The sequence below is a fragment of the Arctopsyche grandis genome, chromosome 1 (genome assembly GCF_051622035.1).
Source record: "Arctopsyche grandis isolate Sample6627 chromosome 1, ASM5162203v2, whole genome shotgun sequence".
Lineage (NCBI taxonomy): Eukaryota > Metazoa > Arthropoda > Insecta > Trichoptera > Hydropsychidae > Arctopsyche > Arctopsyche grandis.
Window position 1 is genome coordinate 22032030 of NC_135355.1, and position 21306 is coordinate 22053335.

A 21306-nucleotide genomic window follows, 5' to 3' on the forward strand; every position below is an offset into this window, starting at 1 on the left:
GGGGGGGCCGCCACATTTTAGTAAGTCGATGGGAATATTATCTTCCCCTGGGGTTTTACCATTTTTTGCAGTTTTTAGCGCGGCCTCTACTTCGCTAGGCAATACTGCAGGAACCCTTTGGCCGTGTGTCGATTCCAGAGTGGGGAATTGGCCGTTGTCGTTCTCGTATAGTTTTGCATAGAACGTGTAAACTCTGTCTATGATTTCTTCTCTATTCCTAATTATTACTCCGCTCTCTGATCTGATTGCGATCATTTGGTTTTTGCCTAAGAAAAGATCCTGTTTGCACTTTTTCAGGCTACGGTTATTCTTAATGGTATTTTCTATTAGCTTGCTGTTAAAATCCCTGACATCCCTGACTATTCTCTTCTTAATTTCCTTATTTACTAGATTGTATTCTTGCTTATTATTATCCCTATCTAAATTCCTTTTATGCTTAATTAGGTTTTTTGTTTCCGCTGAAATTTTGCTTAATTTAATCTGTTTCCTGAAACCACCTAATTTCTTACCTGTTGAGGTTAGAACCGAACTAATTACAGTGTTCAATTCCTCGATGTCTGCTTCTGGGTTTAATTTCCCGTATCGATTTCCAAGTTCGAGTTCGAATTCCTTTTTCCTAGACCTTAGTTGAGCGAAATCTGGAGAGTTACTGCATCCTTTTATTAATTTCCTACGTTCGCAATTTATATTAATGGCCATCTTGGCACGGACTAATCTGTGATCGCTGCCTATATCTACTTTACTTAAAACACTAACGTCTTTAACGGAGTGCAGGGCATTTGTTAGGATGAAATCGATCTCGTTTCTGTCTCCTTTAGGACTCTCCCAAGTCCACTTATTGTTGGTGTTTTTCCTGAAAAATGAATTAGTGATGAAGAGCCTGTTGTGTTCTGCGAATTCTATGAGGCGATCGCCTCTGTCGTTTCTTTGGCCGGTACCAAAATTGCCTACTGCTCTTTCTGTGTTTGCCTTTTGTCCTATTTTTGCGTTAAAGTCGCCCATGATTATTTTAAAGTGGTGGCGGCTATTATCGTATGCGCCCTGTAGTTTTTCGTAGAAGTCTTCTATTTCCTCGTCTGGGTGGCTAGATGTGGGGGCGTACACTTGGAAGATTTGACAAGTGTACCTGCTCGAGATTCTTAATACTACATAGCATATACGTTCCGATATGTCGTTTATTTCTATAATATTTCTTTCTATTCTCTTATTGATAAGAAACCCTACTCCTCCTATTCTACCATTTGGTAGCCCTCTCCAGTAGAGACAGTTACCACTTTTTAGGATTATTTGGTTTTCCTGTTTTCGTCTTACTTCGCTAAGTCCTACTAAATCCCATTTGATACTTTCTAGTTCATTCTCTAATGCAAGCACACTTCCTTCACTCGATAACGTTCTTACATTGTACGTGGCTAAATACAGGTTTCTATTAGCTAAGCTATCATCCATCGTCACTCTTACCTTGTTGGAGGTTTGGATATTATTTTTCTCGCATTTATCCAAGATGTGTTGAGAAAAAGGCGGTACTTGAGAGAGATTTCCATTCAAGGAGTGAGTTCTTACCGCCATAAACTCTTCTCTGTGGTCAGCTTTGACATATAGTCATCCTAGGTATCACTTGGATCACTTATGAGTTATTACATGCCATTTAACAGGGTTACTTTGTAAGTGAAAGTAGTTAGTTATGATAATAATAGATTAGCAATTGTTATACTACTTTTTTACAGATCTTTATCGTGAGACGCCTCTTTGGAGACAACGGATTTATATATGTGAGTGCGGTTTGCAATTTAATATTTTAATAATAACTTTAGTAAAGTATATAAAATTACACGAATTACTTTAATATAATTTAAATATGAAAAATAACTGATAGACAGTTGGGAAACACCGTTTCTGTTTGCTATTATTCTATTAAGTAAAGTTCGTTAAAGATTTTTGGCTGGAAGCAATTATGTGGAAGATTTATTGCTTCTGTGGGACCGACTTGGCTGGCGAAGGACCCTTTTTTTGTATTCAGGTAGGGAGATGTATCTCGTTTGACACCGATTTGACACAAAAATTAGCACAAAATTTTTCGAAATAACTGATATAAAACCGCTTTTTACGACCGATTTGCTGTTTATTTTTACACTTAAATTATACTAGGATGCAATTAGTAAAATAAGTGATTAGATGGTTAAGTTAAATTTCGTGCAATAGCCGGGTTTAAGCGAGTAATAGCGGGAGGAACGCAGAAGCACGTCCTCCTCACATGACACGAAAGACCGAACTCCATATATATATATATATATATATATATATATATATATATATATATATATATATATATATATATATATATATATATATATATATATATGAAATTAGTAAAGATACATTTAATTACATTACATATATTCCCCTATTCTAACATTCCTTGCAGTTTATTGATGAACTGATCTATCTTGTTATAGGAGAATTAGCTGTATCATATTTTACGAACGAATAAAATAAAACAAAACATCTCCGAGGATATTTTTATAATAATTGTATTTTTCTGTCTACTGAATGAAATATATGATAACTTGAGCAATATTATTTTTGTTTCGAAAAAATATAAATATAATAAATTTGTCTAGTGAAGTCCGTTGTAATAAAGCGAGTCGGAAAATGTAGTAAAAATGATAATACATATTATGGATACATTGAATACCGTGTGTGTGTATTATATGTGTGGCTGACGAAAATAATAAAATGAACTAATTTATTCAGTTCGAGTTCTTATTTACTATGCATATTCCAATGGTCATAAAATTACGTCTCGACATCTATGAAATTCTTCGTTATAAACAGACAATTATCATCATAACGATACAATGTTACTATAGATTAAGAGAAAAAAAAATTGATTCACGGTAGCCATAAAAAAATTGCATTCAAACATAAAACTAGTTGTAGGAGATACTGTGTACGAAAGCTCGCGCGCTGTCATAAAAGCTCCGTTTGATGAGTATCCTGCGTACCATGACCTGACATACGGAAACTCATCAACTTGACATTGCCAACTTTGAAATGTACCATAGACATGACAGAGAAGATTGGTAAATCTATCCAACGCAATAAACTACATGTGATAAAGCTCTGTGATGAAGTTTTCTACTAAACAAAAATACAGGAAACTATGATTAATTTAAACCTACATTAGTTTAAACTTTAAACGAAAGAAATTCTAATCTATATATATATGTATATGTACATATGTAGCTTTTATATGCATATGTACGTCCGTATTTCTCATCTTTTTGTGGATGTAAATTTCCTTTCAGTGATTTTTAAATATGTAAAATTTCTAGGATTTTTATTTTTATTTAAGACCAGTAAGCAGTGGCGGATTGGCCATACAAGCGACATTGCCTAATGGCAAGTGGGCCCCGCTATCTATTAGAAAATATGGGCCCTCAGTAAAATTAAATAACTTTTTCAATTTAGGTGTGTAAAAATTTACAGGATATTGCACTTTGGGTATTTCAACAAAACAAATTTCTTGCGATATAAACAAATAATTAATTAATACCTGCTTTTACAGCCTAAGGATTGGTTAATTTTTTTTATAAGGGTCGAAATGTAAGTTTTCAACATTTGCATGGGTCCTTTTGCGCGGGCCCATTTCTAACCTCAAGATTATGTATGTATATATCCTATCAAAATTGTTTTAAGCAATTCATAACAGAATTGCTTAAAACAATTTTGGTAGGACGATTCATCACCAACCAGCGATTTTAATCTACTTCATACTTTCAAAGTAGCATTTGATTATAATTGCACTTTAAATTTTTGATTCGTGCATTTATTTAATTTATTTTAATTTTTACCCTTGATTTTTAGCGTGATAGAAAGAAGAAAATTTTCTTATATGGGGGGGGGGAGGGAAACAATTTTTTAACTCTGTGTGGGCCTCCTTTGACTCTTGGCAAGCACTGATTTCAATCCCAGTCCGCCACTGCCAGTAAGTAGTTGGGAAGTGGTGGCTAGGTGGCACGAAAATGTTTCCCGACTACTGCTCTAGGTGTTTATTTATTTGAATACTTTTGTGATGAATTTGTGACCCATCATATGGAAATCTCGTAAGTATTTTTTGGGAAGTGTGGCCTTGATTAAACACTAAAATACGCACTCAAGTTCCATGAAAAGAAATGTTCAAATTCAGGGTGTTCAAATTCAATTCCCTGTTGCAAGTATTTTAAGATATCAGAATTGTTGATGAAAAATAATATGTAATAAATATTTTCACCTTAAACAACAATTTTTTTCGAAAGGGATACTTAGTGCTTAGTCTAAAAATCAATCTTAACATTAACCATTTTAAGCGATCACTCTCTCCCAAATGAATCCACTAAATCGGGGCTGTCATTTTATTTTATGAAATTATTGACAGTGTATGTATATGCAAGTTTTGTCATATGAGGGATACTTTTGTTAGGTGTAATAACTTAGTTGCGGATTTGGCCTTGTATGGTAATTGCACGGGTTATTGAGCGCATAGGTGTGTCGGTGCACATGCACAGTGTTGGATGCATTTAATGCAGCGCGTGTGCAGGAGGGATCGACCGTGGCCTCAGGCGTTCTCCGCTGCAGGCTTCATCCTCGCATTCTTGCGGGTCACCTACCTCATTCAGGACCACAGAACTGAGCTGGACCCACACTCTCAATGTCTCAAAGACAAACCAGACAATACATACATATTTATGTATGTACGTATATCCTCAAATACTTATAATAAATTCAAACAATAATTGTACTTTTTGACGATATTAGGTATTTTAGTCAGTGGATATTTACATACACACATACATACATATAATTCATATACATATTAGTTAATATTTACTATGCATATATAGCTTTCATATATGAGACGTATGTATATGTACATATGTATCAACATACATATGTACCTACATAACTGCATAAAAATTAAAAAAATCTTACATACTGTTATGTACCTTGCTTATCAATGACAGGAGTGCCGGACTTTGCCCAACCCAGGGTTATGTACCTCACTTATCAATGTAGTTGACTAACCAGTAGTGATAAGACACACCATTGATTTGTGGCACACCTAATTTAATAAGTAGCACCATTGATTTGTGACACACCTAATTTAATAAGTAGCACCATTGATTTGTGGCACACCTAATTTAATAAGTAACACCATTGATTTATAGCACACTGTAAACATTGACTAGCCAAAATTGTACGATACGTGTCTTCAACACTTCATTGTTTTAAAAAAGAGTATATAAACTCATTACTGTTAGAATTTAAGTTAGTCATCACCATCGATTCCGAGAGTGACATTCATCCCCATCAAGACTTCAAGAATGGTAGTCGATACCATCGAGACTCCGAGAGTAGCAGTCAACACATCAGCAGCAGAACAAAGTTAAATAATGAAGCAAAGTTAGAGTGAAACAGTTCTACGTTTCATTTAAATTATTCGTTCCATAATTAGATTCCACCAATAAGATAAATGTAATGCTTAAATAATTATATAGAAATCTTGGTTAGTTAACCAAGTAGTTTTAAAAAAACTTTATTAAAACTATATTAAAAAAAAGTCAAGTAAAATAAATGTATATAAACAAATAATGTACTAAAATATAATAAATAATTAAATAAATATATAATAAATTAAATACGATTAATTTATTAAAATAAAAAGGCAATTTAAACAATATTTCAACAACAAATGTACAAATGTGTGGGATTAAAATTTCAATCACAATGATTTCAATGATTGGGGTTTCAATCAAAAAGATTTCAATGATTGGGGTTTCAATCAAAATTATGATCCCGGCTTAAACTAATGTAATTAAATATATTACTAAGAGGTATGGGCCGCCTTGGTATGTATGTGATGATCAAAAAGATTCAAATGGCGAATTTCATTTCAACTGGTCAAAATATATTACAACTGAAAATACAGTTCAACTATACATAAGTTGGTACCAGGTTAGATGGAGAGGTTAAGTTTTCGTGAAAACGTCACTTAACCAGTAAATTGAGTGGGAAATTCACGTTTTTGTTTTTAGCACATTCTACAAGCTATCATAATACGGAACTCATTACCTTTATTCGCAATATCTAGGAAATAGTAATGCATTATTGAATTCTGAATCATTCGTAAAATCATCTGAGCTGTCAAAACTCATCTGTTATATTACAACTGGCGCACATTGTTGAAAGTGTATTTGCGCTTAAAGAGATATAATTTACTAGTTGAATTGTATTCTAATATAAATGACCTGAAACGCCAGTAGGAATACATTACAACTGAAAATACACTTGGCCTGTAACATACATACATATTATTTATTTATTTATTTTAAACAGACCATTGTGGCATAACAGGAATTCCTAAAGCGCCACAATGGTCAAAAAATATAACACAAAAAAGAAAAATAAACAAAATAACAATTAAACATAAACATAAATACATCCATACATACATAAAAAATAGCATTTAATAATAACAGATAAAGTAAAAATATCAAATAAAATATAGCATAAGGAATGCCTTGCACCTACAGCCAGTTTCAATAAATATGTAAGAAACAACTACAAATACAAAACATCCCTGTAAGGCCCAAATGGAAGAGAGTTAATCAAAATTTCACTCATAAATCACAATCAATCATGAAAACAATGATGAGCGCAGACTACCAGATAAATGGGTTAGAGTAATTTCCGACAATTTACGCTCACTAAGGTAGAAAATATCACATTCAGTCTCGGCAGCAACGATTTCATTAAGAAGTCGGATAGCTCTTGGAATAGGAGCCATTCGAAAAAGGACTGTGCGGGCAGGAGGTACAGCCAGCAAATGATGATGTCTACCACGCACATAGTGATTAGGGACATAAAGCCCCAACTGCTCCAGCAACAACGGGCATGACGTATTACCACGTAAGAGTAGGAGAACGAAACGAATTAATGAGAAGTTTCTCCGAAGTTCAAGGGAATTATACCCAAGCATGCCCAAAAGGAAAGGAGTGGGGTAGAGATATGGGTAATACCCATATTCTTTCCTATATAGGAAACGAAGAAATGCTTTTTGCACTTTCTCAATCATCAGAGAGTAATTTGCTTCATGCGGATTCCACACAATCGCATTATACTCTAGCTTACTTCTCACAAGCGAATTGAAAAGCAAGCGAGAAGACAAAGGATTGGAGAATAATCTTGCATATCTCAAAACAAATCCAAGTCGACGAAAGGAAACGTCAGCGACTTTTTTGATATGGTTGTGAAAGGTGAGCTGAGGATCAAAAGTGATACCCAAATCGACAATAGATTCCACACGCTTCAACAAGACGGATCTAATGGAATATCCGTGACAATAGAGTGAATGTGCACGTCCATAGCTCATAATTGCACATTTGTTTAAATTAAGTTCAAGGCCTAAACTAGAACTGAACTCCAAGACAGCGTTAATATCAGCTTGAAGGAGAGAGGCTTGCCTCTCATTCTTGACAGCAAAAAATAATTTAACGTCGTCAGCAAACAAGAGACATGATGCATTACATAAAACTCTAGGGAGGTTATTAATAAGAATTGTAAATAGTAATGGGCCTAAAGTGGACCCCTGAGTAACACCAGATCGAGTAAAAAATGAAGGAGATTCATAAAGACCATATCTAACAAATTGCTTCCTATCACTAAGATAAGAAGCAAAGAGTTTAAGAAGACGCGTTGAAAAACCCACTTCAGCTAACCTGATCAAAAGAGCGTCATTATTGACTTGATCAAAGGCTTTACGAAAGTCAAAGTAGGCTACATCAACTTGCTGACCAACGTCAACTTTAGACATGATCAAATGTGTGAAGCAGGCGAGATTAGTGGTAGTGGAACGACAGGGTGTAAAACCATGTTGCTCATCACACAATAATCTTTTAAACTGCGCAAGAATCAAACGGTGAAGGATGATGTCAAAAATTTTGGGAATAGCCGAGATAATAGCAATAGGTCTATAATTTTCAACCTCATTTTTAGAGCCACTCTTATGAATAGGAATGACTCTAGATAATTTCCATTTTTCAGGATAATTACCAGAAGCAAGAATAAGGTTAAAAATAAACTGAAGAGGCTCTAAAAGCGAATTACAGCATACCTTTAATACGTCAGGGGGCACACCGTCAGGCCATATTATACATATGTATGTACGTTACTCTGTAATATAATAAATGTATCTCAAAATGGTATTGTGTAGACGGTGGTAGTATAAACATACATACATATATATGTCTATGAAATGTAGTTAACTTTTTGATGGAAATTAAATAATCTATAGTTTTCAAGTTTTAGACAGAAAACTGAATTCCAGCTTGATTTTGATGAGATGGGATTTAACTAAATTATAATTTTTTATTATTATATTTTAAGTTATAAAAATGTAACTAAAGCATTAAAAATAAGAGTGGAATATGTAACTGTTACAACTGTTTAACTTTTCAACCTTGTGTTATGAAGGGGCGGTTGAAAGACCCGTATTGAAGCGAGCTGTCATCGCTTCAGTTTGCCACAAGATTTCGATGTAAATTTTAATGAGTGCGTTTATGATTAAACTCCTTTAGCTTCTCGTCGAAGACAATAGTATACCATTTTAGCTAGCCTAAAAAGTGGAAGTGGTTCAAAATCAGATCATAATTTCTGACGGGCAGGAATGTCACTGAACTAACATTGATTGTAAGTATTGATTAAACAGTGTTTGAATATGGTTCTCAAGGCTTTTGAACTCCTTGAAGGTTTCGGAAGAAAACTTTACATGACCCTGTTAATATCGGAAACTTGCCGCTGAGTCCACACTCGCTTCTAAGCGTGTGTATCAGACTTTAGGAAAATTTAAACTCTCACACAGATCCAATCCCAAAAACAGGTCATTGAAAGCGTATTACCTTAACATACGGGCAATGTACGACACAAGAGCGTGCTTTAAACCTAATCGGACGCATCTTTTCAATTTAAAAAGTGTCCGAGATACACGAACCAGTGTCACAACCGGCGCCTACGCACACTCGATATCTACGTGAATCTGAGGAGGTGGTCTACGATTTCGGACAGAAGGCGATCTATGAGCACCATGAATGAACCGAGAACCGTAAGCCACGAATTCCACGACGAGCGTGGGCACGTGTACCTACTCATATGAAACACATATGTAGAGCCAGACACGAAACTTCGAAAACGAGCCGACACCCACACACGTGTGTGTGTCCACGTGTTTCTAGCCGCAGGTGCCTCCCGTCTCACATTCCAACCGGATCGTCTCCGGAAAAGCGATCGAAGAGCAACGCTCCGGTTTGTGTCGTAATGCCGACCATCAACCGGTTAACCGGTCGGTCGTTCGAGGCGGCGGAAGCACGTCCGGTTGATTGGTGCGCGTGCGCGAGCATCTCTCTGGGAATGAACGCTCATTTAAAAGCAACAATCTATTCAAATATAGGTCACGGATCCACGAACTCAGTGGACAGTGATCTGCATAATATGCAACTTCTTGTGTGCAATCAGCACTGCGATGGGATGCAACGTAAGTTTATTCGAGATCAAATCTGAAGTTCCTGAGAGCAGTCATAACATTATTTCACAGTTCCTGAGCACAATTTCTGATTAAAACCAGAGGTAAGGATTTTGAGAAAATGTCATTCGACTAGTAAATCGAGTTGGAAAGTCACATTTTTTTGTTTTGAACACATTCTTAGAGTCATCGTACTCATTATCATTATTCCTACTATCTATCAAATATTAACGTATTATTGTATTCCAAAGCATTCATAAAAACATCGGAGCTGTCAAAACTGAACTGTTATATTGCAACTGGCACTCATTGTTGAAAGTGTATTTATTTGCGCTTGAATAGATAAAATTTACTAGTTGAATTATATTCGAATATGAATGATAATATTAATTAATATTAATATTACACCGAACTCTGACATATTATACAAACAATGTATGTATGTATGTACATACATTCATACATATATCCAAAACACATATACGAAAATGTTAAACACAGTGAAATATTTATTTTAAGAGATAAACATTAACTATTAAAAGGATATATTGAGAATTGATTTTTAAATGATTTTAAAATATTTCAAAGGTGTGTAAAGTTAGTAAAGTAGTGTAAAGTAGCTTAAAAATATATGAGTGATCATAATATGTCTCGTAAGTCGTATATTAAATATATTACATATGTACATGTATACAAAAAAATAAAACATTTTTGTATACAATAAACTCCTGTTCAAGCAGACGAAAACTCGAGAAAGCGAGTCTCGGAATATATCATTCCGGTCGAACGCTACATCCTCCACGTCCACGCTACAGTATCTATTCCGAGACTAAACTAAACCAAAACAGAATTATTAAACTAAAGTAAATGGTTTCACACGTGGATATAAATCCCGTTATTAGATGCGTTTTTATTTTAATAATTTCGATGATTTCAGTGAAAAATTTAACAAATTTCAATATAAATTTTGAACAAAAACCATTATAATTTTATTTTTATTTTTAACTAGCTGAACCCGGCATGCGTTGCAATGCCACAATAATGCATTTTAAATATAATTTTTTTAAATTTTTGTAATTTTTTTTTTTAATTTTTGAATTTTTTTTTTTACTTTTTAAATTTTTTTTTAGGATTTTTATGAGTGGTACGTGATGTCAGGTTGGTATGAGTGGTACGTAATGTATTTGTACGTTGGCAATGCGCAAGTTGGTTGCTAACGTAAGCATTTCCTTAACTACACACTGGCGCTTCATACTTCGCGTCGATAAAATCGTAATTACGAATATTATTATTATTATGTGGTTTTTATCCCTTTTTTTTCCACAGTAATCTTTCCGGACATACATACAACAAATCCTGAAAGTTTCATCGTAATCGGTTCTTTGGTTTAGGAGCCTATTCGAGACAGACAGACAGACATTGATTTTTATATATATATATATATATATATATAGATTCATGTAGCCTGAAAAAGTGCAAACAAGATCTTTTCTTAGGCAAAAACCAAATGATCGCAATCAGATCAGAGAGCGGAGTAATAATTAGGAATAGAGAAGAGATCATAGACAGAGTTTATACGTTCTATGCAAAACTTTACGAGAACAACAACGGTCAATTTCCCGCTCAGGAATCGACACACGGCCAAAGGGTTCCTGCAGTATTGCCTAGCGAAGTAGAGGCCGCGCTAAAAACTGCAAAGAACGGTAAAACCCCAGGGGAAGATAATATTCCCATTGACTTACTAAAATGTGGCGGCCCCCCCCCTAATTAATATCTTAGCTAGGCTTTTCAGCAAATGCATCCAGAACCAAGCTATACCAGAAGGATGGAATAACGCAACTATCATTTTAATACACAAAAAAGGCGACAAAAGCGATATCAAGAACTACCGACCCATTAGTTTACTTTCAGCGATCTACAAGCTCTTCACGAAGGTTATTACAGAAAGGCTGAAGAATATCCTCGACGAGAACCAACCTATAGAGCAGGCAGGGCTTAGGGCAAATTTCAGCACAATGGACCACCTCCAAGTAGTTGGCGAACTAATCGAGCGCGCCAACGAATATCAACGGCCATTGTGCCTAGGTTTCGTCGATTATGAGAAAGCCTTCGATACAGTTAGTCATAATGCAGTACTTAACGCTCTACAAACACAGGGAGTGCCGGAACCCTATGTGGGACTGTTAGCTGCAATATATAAGAATGCCACAGCTTCGGTTAAAATTTTTTCAGGTACAGATAGATTTAGCATAGGAAAAGGAGTAAGACAAGGAGATACAATCTCGCCCAAGTTATTCAATGCGGTGCTTGAGGGAGTTTTCAGGAACTTGGATTGGGATACAGCCGGAGTAAGCATCAATGGTCGCTTCTTGAGTCACCTTCGGTTCGCAGACGATATAGTTTTAGTAGCTCGTGATTCAGCTGACCTACTCATCAGACTAACACAGCTGGACAGGGAAAGTAGAAAAGTAGGATTAAAAATTAACGTAGATAAGACTAAACTAATGTTCAATAGTTATTGCATGCCTGATAGCATCCCCTTAGATGATATACCAGTAGAAGTAGTAAATAATTATTTATATTTAGGTCAAATAATTGACATGTCTGGTAGTAAAGATGAAGAGATAAAAAGACTTATGAAATTAGGATGGAGTGCATTTGGACGGATGAATGCTGTTTTTAAATCAAAAATGCCACTCTGCCTGAAGAAAAGGATCTTTGATCAATGCGTTTTGCCAGTGATGACGTATGGATGTGAAACCTGGACACTGAACGCCAAGTTGCTAAACAAAATCCAATACACTCAAAGAAGTATGGAACGCTGTATGCTTGGCATAACGAGGAAAGACAGAAAGCGGAACACGTGGGTGAGAAGCATGACAAGAAGTAGTGGACATAGTGGATAGAGTGAAGAGATTGAAATGGCAATGGGCGGGTCACTTAGCTAGGAGGATGGACGAAAGGTGGACAAAAGAAGTGCTTGAATGGTACCCGAGAGAAGGCAAAAGAGTAAAAGGAAGACCGCAAGGAAGATGGTTGAACGAAATTAGAAAAATGTGCGGAATGAGATGGATGAGTGTTGCGCAAAACAGAGACGAGTGGAAGCGTGTTGGAGAGGCCTTCATCCAGCAGTGGATGGCGAATGGCTGTAAATGATGATGATGATATAGATTCATAGCTTATATCAGTGTCTCTCGACCGTTGGTCCGATCACTGATGGTCCACGAAAAAATAAATTTTAGACTGAATAAGACATTTATTTAAATTTAGGATTGAATAAATAACCATTTCATTTTTCATTTTTTGCATCCCAGCAATCCAGTTTCGCATTGAATTCAGTGTCAAAGCATCAAATTCATTGTCAGCCGGTTTTAAACGGTTGAGAAACCTCGGCTTAGACTATATGTACAGTATTTTTCAAATTTCATAGTAGTATGGTTACGCGACGCTACAGTAGTGAGCGTACGCACACGTAAATAAATACATACATATAGTGAGCGTACCTACGCTACAGATACTGATTGTGCGTACGACGACTGAGCGTACATATGTATATATGTATGTACATATATACATATACGTATACATCCGAAAAACCACATCAAAGTTTGGAAAATACTGTGCATAAGTGCATATATATATATATATATATATATATATATATATATATATATATATATATATATATATATATATATATATATATATATATATATATATATATATATATATATATATATATATATATATATATATATATATATATATATATAAATATATATATAAATATATATATATATATATATATATATATATATATATATATATATATATATATATATATATATATATATATATATATATATATATATATATATATATATATATATATATATATATATATATATATATATATATATATATATATATATATATATATATATATATATATATATATATATATATATATATATATATATATATATATATATATATATATATATATATATATAAATATATAAATATATATATATATATATATATATATATATATATATATATATACTAGCTGTATTACCCGGCTTCGCTCAGTGTTTATAATATAAACCGCTTAAACGTAAAAGTATTTAATTAAAAAAAAAAAAAAATTTTAAAATTTTAAAAAAAATTTTTAAAAAAAAATTAAAAAAAAAATAAAAAAAAATTAAAAAAAAAATCAAAAAAAAAATCAAAAAAAAAATTTTTAAAAATCAAAAAAAAAAAATCAAAATTTTTTTTTTGCCTTCTAGGGCTTCGCCCTCGGCACCCCCCTGAGCCTTTGCCTTCTAGGGCTTCGCCCCTCCACGCCCCATGAGCAATTGCCGTTTAGGGCTTCGCCCCCATGATCAGTTGCCTTTTAGGGCTTCGCCCCTCCGCGCCCCCATGATTCAAAGCCGTCTAGGGCTTCGCCCCCCTTAGTTAATGCCTTTTAGGGCTTCGCCCCCCGCGCCCCCAAGATTAATTGCCGTTTAGGGCTTCGCCCCCCTTAGTTAATGCCTTTTAGGGCTTCGCCCCTCCGCACCCCCATGATTAAATGCCGTCTAGGGCTTCGCCCCCCCTAGTTAATGCCTTTTAGGGCTTCGCCCCCCAGGCCCCCAAGATTAATTGCCGTTTAGGGCTTCGCCCCCCTTAGCTAATGCCTTTTAGGGCTTCGCCCCTCCGCGCCTCCATGATTAACTGCCGTTTAGGGCTTCGCCCCCCTTAACTAATGCCTTTTGGGGCTTCGCCCCTCCGCACCCTCATGATTAAATGCCGTCTAGGGCTTCGCCCCCATGATCAGTTGCCGATAAGGGCTTCGCCCCTCCACGTCCCCATGGTTAAATGCCGTCTAGGGCTTCGCCCCCATGATCAGTTGCCTTTTAGGGCTTCGCCCCTCCACGTCCCCATGGTTAATTGCCGTCTAGGGCTTCGCCCCCATGATCAATTGCCGATAAGGGCTTCGCCCCTCCACGTCCCCATGGTTAACTGCCGTTTAGGGCTTCGCCGCCCTTAACTAATGCCTTTTGGGGCTTCGCCCCTCCGCACCCTCATGATTAAATGCCGTCTAGGGCTTCGCCCCCATGATCAGTTGCCGATAAGGGCTTCGCCCCTCCACGTCCCCATGGTTAAATGCCGTCTAGGGCTTCGCCCCCATGATCAGTTGCCTTTTAGGGCTTCGCCCCTCCACGTCCCCATGGTTAATTGCCGTCTAGGGCTTCGCCCCCATGATCAATTGCCGATAAGGGCTTCGCCCCTCCACGTCCCCATGGTTAACTGCCGTTTAGGGCTTCGCCGCCCTTAACTAATGCCTTTTGGGGCTTCGCCCCTCCGCACCCTCATGATTAAATGCCGTCTAGGGCTTCGCCCCCATGATCAGTTGCCGATAAGGGCTTCGCCCCTCCACGTCCCCATGGTTAATTGCCGTCTAGGGCTTCGCCCCCATTATCAGTTGCCTTTTAGGGCTTCGCCCCTCCGCGCCCCCATTATTAAATGCCGTTTAGGGCTTCGCCCCCCATAATTAATGCCTTTTGGGGCTTCGCCCCTCCGCACCCTCATGATTAAATGCCGCCTAGGGCTTCGCCCCCCTTAGTTAATGCCTATTAGGGCTTCGCCCCTCCGCGCCCCCATGATTAAATGCCGTCAAGGGCTTCGCCCCCATGATCAGTTGCCGTTTAGGGCTTCGCCTCATAAGGCTGCGCCCCATGGGGCTTCGCCCCATGAGGCTGCGCCCCCTTCGGGGCCCCATGCGGCTAAGCTCCATAAGGCGGCGCCCCATAAGGCGGCGCCCCATAAGGCGGCGCCCCATAAGGCAGCGCCCCATAAGGCGGCGCCCCATGAGGCTGCGCCCCCTTTGGGGCCCAATGAGGCTGCACCCCCTTCGGGGCCCCATGAGGCTGCGCCCCCTTTGGGGCCCCATGGGGCTGCGCCCCATGAGGCTGCGCCCCCTTCGGGGCCGCATGCGGCTAAGCTCCATAAGGCGGCGCCCCATAAGACTGCGCCCCATAAGACTGCGCCCCATAAGACTGCGCCCCATAAGACAGCGCCCCAAAAGGCTACGCCCCATGAGGCTGCGCCCCCCTGCGCCCCCCTGCGCCCCCCTGCGCCCCCTTCGGGGCCCCATGGGGCTACGCCCCATGAGGCTCTGCCCCCTTCGGGGCCCCATGCGGCTAAGCACCATAAGGCGGCGCCCCATAAGGCTGCGCCCCTAAGGCGGCGCCCCATAAGGCGGCGCCCCATAAGGCTGCGCCCCTAAGGCTGCGCCCCATAAGACAGCGCCCCATAAGGCTGCGCCCCATAAGGTTGCGCCCCATAAGGCTGCGGCCGATAAGGCTGTGCCCCATAAAGCTGCGCCCCCTTTTGAGCCCCATGGGGCTGCGCCCCATGAGGCTGCGCCCCCCGGGGCTGCGCCCCATGAGGCTGCGCCCTCCGGGCCCCCTTCGGGGCCCCACGGGGCCCACGGGGTTGCGCCCCTTGTGGCGCCCCTGGCGGGGCCCCATGAAACTACTCGCCTTGCGCCCCCGCGGGGGTGAATCCATTGAATCGAAAAAAACAAATCGGCGCCCATGGATCGAAAAAAAAAAAATCGAATCACGTGTTCGATGACGTCACCGATCTACGGACGACGACGACGACGACGACGACCAAGGATACATACAAAGTCTCTTTCCAAATTATAGATTAGACTAGCTGTATTACCCGGCTTCGCTCAGTGTTTATAATATAAACCGCTTAAACATGACTAAGCTAATTTAATTAAAAAAAAATTTAAAAATTTAAAAATTTAAAAAAAAAATAAAAAAAAAATAAAAAAAAAATCAAAAAAAAAATCAAAAAAAAAATTTAAAAAAATCAAAAAAAAAAAATCAATTTTTTTTTTTGCCTTCTAGGGCTTCGCCCTCGGCACCCCCCTGAGCCTTTGCCTTCTAGGGCTTCGCCCCTCCACGCCCCATGAGCAATTGCCGTTTAGGGCTTCGCCCCCATGATCAGTTGCCTTTTAGGGCTTCGCCCCTCCGCGCCCCCATGATTCAAAGCCGTCTAGAGCTTCGCCCCCCTTAGTTTATGCCTTTTAGGGCTTCGCCCCCCGCGCCCCCAAGATTAATTGCCGTTTCGGGCTTCGCCCCCCTTAGTTAATGCCTTTTAGGGCTTCGCCCCTCCGCACCCCCATGATTAAATGCCGTCTAGGGCTTCGCCCCCCCTAGTTAATGCCTTTTAGGGCTTCGCCCCCCGCGCCCCCAAGATTAATTGCCGTTTAGGGCTTCGCCCCCCTTAGTTAATGCCTTTTAGGGCTTCGCCCCTCCGCGCCCCCATGATTAAATGCCGTCTAAGGCTTCGCCCCCATGATCAGTTGCCTTTTAGGGCTTCGCCCCTCCGCGCCCCCATGATTAATTGCCGTCTAGGGCTTCGCCCCCCTTAGTTAATGCCTATTAGGGCTTGCGCCCCATGAGGCTGGGCCCCCCGGGCCCCCTTCGGGGCCCCACGGGGCTGCGTCCCTTGTGGCGCCCCCTTTTGAGCCCCATGGGGCTGCGCCCCATGAGGCTGGGCCCCCCGGGCCCCCTTCGGGGCCCCACGGGGCTGCGCCCCTTGTGGCGCCCCTGGCGGGACCCCATGAAGCTACTCGCCTTGCGCCCCCGCGGGGGTGAATCCATTGAATCGAAAAAAACAAATCGGCGCCCATGGATCGAAAAAAAAAAAAAAATCGAATCACGTGTTCGATGACGTCACCGATCTACGGACGACGACGACGACGACCAAGGATACATACAAAGTCTCTTTCCAAATTATAGATTAGATATATATATATATATATATATATATATTATAATTTACAATTACTAATTTTTATCCAAACCCTAACGTAATCTCGCTGATATATACAGATATTTAATTTGGAGTTTTTGGAAACTTATATAAAGCCAATTTGAGTAATAATTAATTCGAAACAGTTAGTGAGATCATTTTGTAAAGAGGCGTACGCTCTTTGTAAATTCTTGCCCACGCTACTGGCCAGCGTCTGTTTTATAGCTTCTCTCTCATTCTTTTAACGAAAGAGTTACGCTAAAAAAAATAAAAGAAAATATACACAAATAAAAGGCAATCAGCGATTACCATAGCCCACGCGCTATCCGACAATATAAAACAATAAAACAACAACGACATAATCAAATTTGTAGCGGCATAAGGCAGTGCGATCTTTTGTACGTAGCATGTGCCTCATAATTAGATTGTAACAACCGAAAATTCGCGTTGGCCGAGTAATTACACTTAGAGTTATATTTTTAATGCACAGTAAGTACGTGTACGATATATGTAGTACATATATATATATATATATATATATATATATATATATATATATATATATATTTTTTTTTTTTTTTTTTTTTTTAAAACGCACACTGGTTTTCCCACGACACGACGTACTCACGGGCTTGAGTGAGTAGGTAAGATATCCGTTGATGATTATTGGCGTTTGATTGTTTAATTTAATTGCCACTATCGGTAGTTGTAAATTGTCCGAAGCGCAATAAAATTGTAATAAGTGTGAATTTATTCGCGCGCCGCCGGTGAAACACAGAGGCGTGCCGCGACCCACCTTTTTCGGGCGTTTAGTGCGAACGATTAAACGGCCTTTAATCGCCATGTCGCTAACTAACTAACAACAGGTATAGTAATCGGTCGTCGTGTACTCAATTTGATCGTTTTACTGCCGCCATTGTTCAACTTTACGGTCGGTTTGTTGAGATATGTTTGCTCGTATGGGTTTTGTGACTTTCAATTGTAAACAATGTAATTAGTTTTTTGGAAATAGTAAATTTTAAAAAGCTTTCTTGCTAAATAACAATAATAAAAATTCATCCCATGTTGAAGTTAATTTACTATAATTTGCAAATAAATATCTAAATTAAATAAATTATAGTAATATATTATAGATTGTTTGTGAACATATTTGAATTGTTTTTCTCACGCCTCTTTCGTTGGAACCGTATTCATTACCAACATTTTCATATTTATAAGTAAAATAAACAAGAAATATGTAAGTCGTAAATAAACGCATCGCGCATTTTATTAAACACTATTTAACGCTTTATTTTATTAAACAATATTTAATGCTTTATTATTATGATTTGTTCATCGTAATCATCTACAGCCATTCACTATTAATTGCTGGATGAAGACCTCTCATCTTTGTTTTGCGCAACTCTCATTCATCTCACCCCACACATTTTCCAAATTTCGACTACTCATCTTCCCTGCGGTCTTCTTTTTAGCCTTTTGCATTCTCTCTTGTACCATTTTACCACTTATTTTGTCTAACTTTCGACCATTCTTCATGAAACGTGGCCCGCCCATTATCATCACTGGCAAAACACATTGATCTAAGATCTTTTTCTTCAGACAAAGTGGCATTGTTGATTTAATATAAACCTTGTAAAAAGGCATTCATTCGTCCAAATACCCTCCATCCTAATCTCATACGTTTTTTATTTCTTCTGCTTTACTACCGGACATGCCTATTATTTGTCTTAAATATAAATAATTATTGACTACTATTATTTATTACTTCTATCAGGCTTGCAATAAATATTGAACATTACTTTGGTCTTACATATATACATACGTTAATTAGTAATCAGAAAATTAGTGACAGAATTGTATTTTTTTCTTGAGCAAATTACGTACATATGTACATATGTACATACATTATCTTTACTTTTTCAAATCTTTATATAGCCTTCATGTTATCTAGGCTTGCATCTGTGACATAATACATAGGTCACCCTAAATTGACATTATAGCAAAATATAATACATACATCTATTTAAATATCTAAAAATAACATTTTTCCAATGTTGATACACGAATTGTGTAATACACGAGGCTGTGCCGATTTATAGTCATTATACTTAAGTTATATAAATTGGCTACGTTAGATAATTTGTACCAATCTGGGTATGATAACCATATTCGAATCGTCTGGACTGGGATTCGAACCCGCGAACTTTTGTTGGTAAATAATCGTTAAACTACACTGTGATTAGATAGACATATTCATAATATGTTTGTGTGATCAATGAATATATTCGTGCCATTATGCACATTAGCCTACGATTCCCCTCATGTAACTATTGCCGTTCAGTGGTACTGATTCACAAGAACCACAGATATAATTGAATTAAGTCGATTGACGTATGTCAGTTTGAGATTGCCGAGATGAAACCACATCTAATGTGTCGATGTATATGCACATGCATAGTTATAGATTTACAGTATACCTATATATGTATGTATGTATGAACATAGTACACACATGTGTATTGGGTATATTATTTATATTTAATAAATTATGCATATATATTAATTCGTGGAAAGGTGAACGCGAAAGTCTCAGCGGTAATTCGGCTGGAGGGGACAACTCTCATTGATATTGTTTGGTAATGCGTCTAGACTTGCAGACAGACTAATTTATGGTCTACGCCTTATAACATTACTTGCTGGGGGGTGTAAAGGTCATCGTCAAAAAAGTATGACTTAAGAAATTCATGTTTTTGTTAAAATTGTTTGATTAATATCTCGGCTGATGTGCAAAAAGTTTTGATTTACTTGAGTTCGATTTTAAAGGCGAATTGCTATTTAAAAACAAAATTCGCTCCGTATAATTAAAAACTCGACTTTATCCACCCTTTCATTTACATTGGATACTAACAAATTGAAAACTGTGCTACATTTATAAATAAAAATTAAATCCGTATATATTTATATCCGCTTATTTTAACATAAAAATGTGAAAATAAATTCAGATGGTACGTGCAAATTATCGAATCGCTATCACAAGAAAATGTGTTATTGAATTAAATGTAGAATTTTCCGAGCGTGGCATTTGCCTCGGAAAAGGTTTTATAAAAAAAGATATAGTCACTCACACATACGGTGAATGATTATTTTTTACGAGCACGTCAATCATTCGTTGGTTATGGTCTAGACGAGGCCAGTTTTTCCGAAGTTTTTCCCAAAGCCGGAGCATGGACCGTTATGAAAAACCGGATGGAAAACAAGCCGGATGAAATGAAAATGGGAAACGCTGGCCAGTTTTATTTTGGCGTTTTATTCGGAGGCTCCGAAAAGGCAGACGAAAAGCTTCAATTTCACGACTCGTCATGATTTAAAAATGTGCTTTTTTTACAAGCTTTTTATTTAATTAATAAAATCATAATAATCGTTTATAACTAGTTAAATGCTTTAAATACGTTTGAATGATCAGCTGCATACTATATAACGCGATAAATCACCGAATTATTGAATTATATGACGAGACTCATACATACATACATACATACGAATACATCTAATAAGTATTTTAAAAAAATATTCGGTATAATATTAATGCAATCAGATGTGTAGAATTGGTGCAAAATCTGCTCACGAATTTTCTAGTGAAAGGTAATAAAAATCTTGTAATAATATAATGCATTTTGGGAACTATATAAATTTATATATATACCGATACATATGTGCTCTAGCTAAACCAGTGGTTCTCAAGTGCGGCCACGGTGGCCGCATGCGGCCACTAGTGGATTTTACTGCGGCCACCAGCGATTTAATAGTAAATAACACTAATATTTAAAAAAATTAAATATATTTTGAAAACTAAACAAAAGTATCTTAACAATAATATAATCCATGCTCATCATTGACAAACTAAAAAATATAGCGAAAAGCCTTGTGACAGAAGTTGA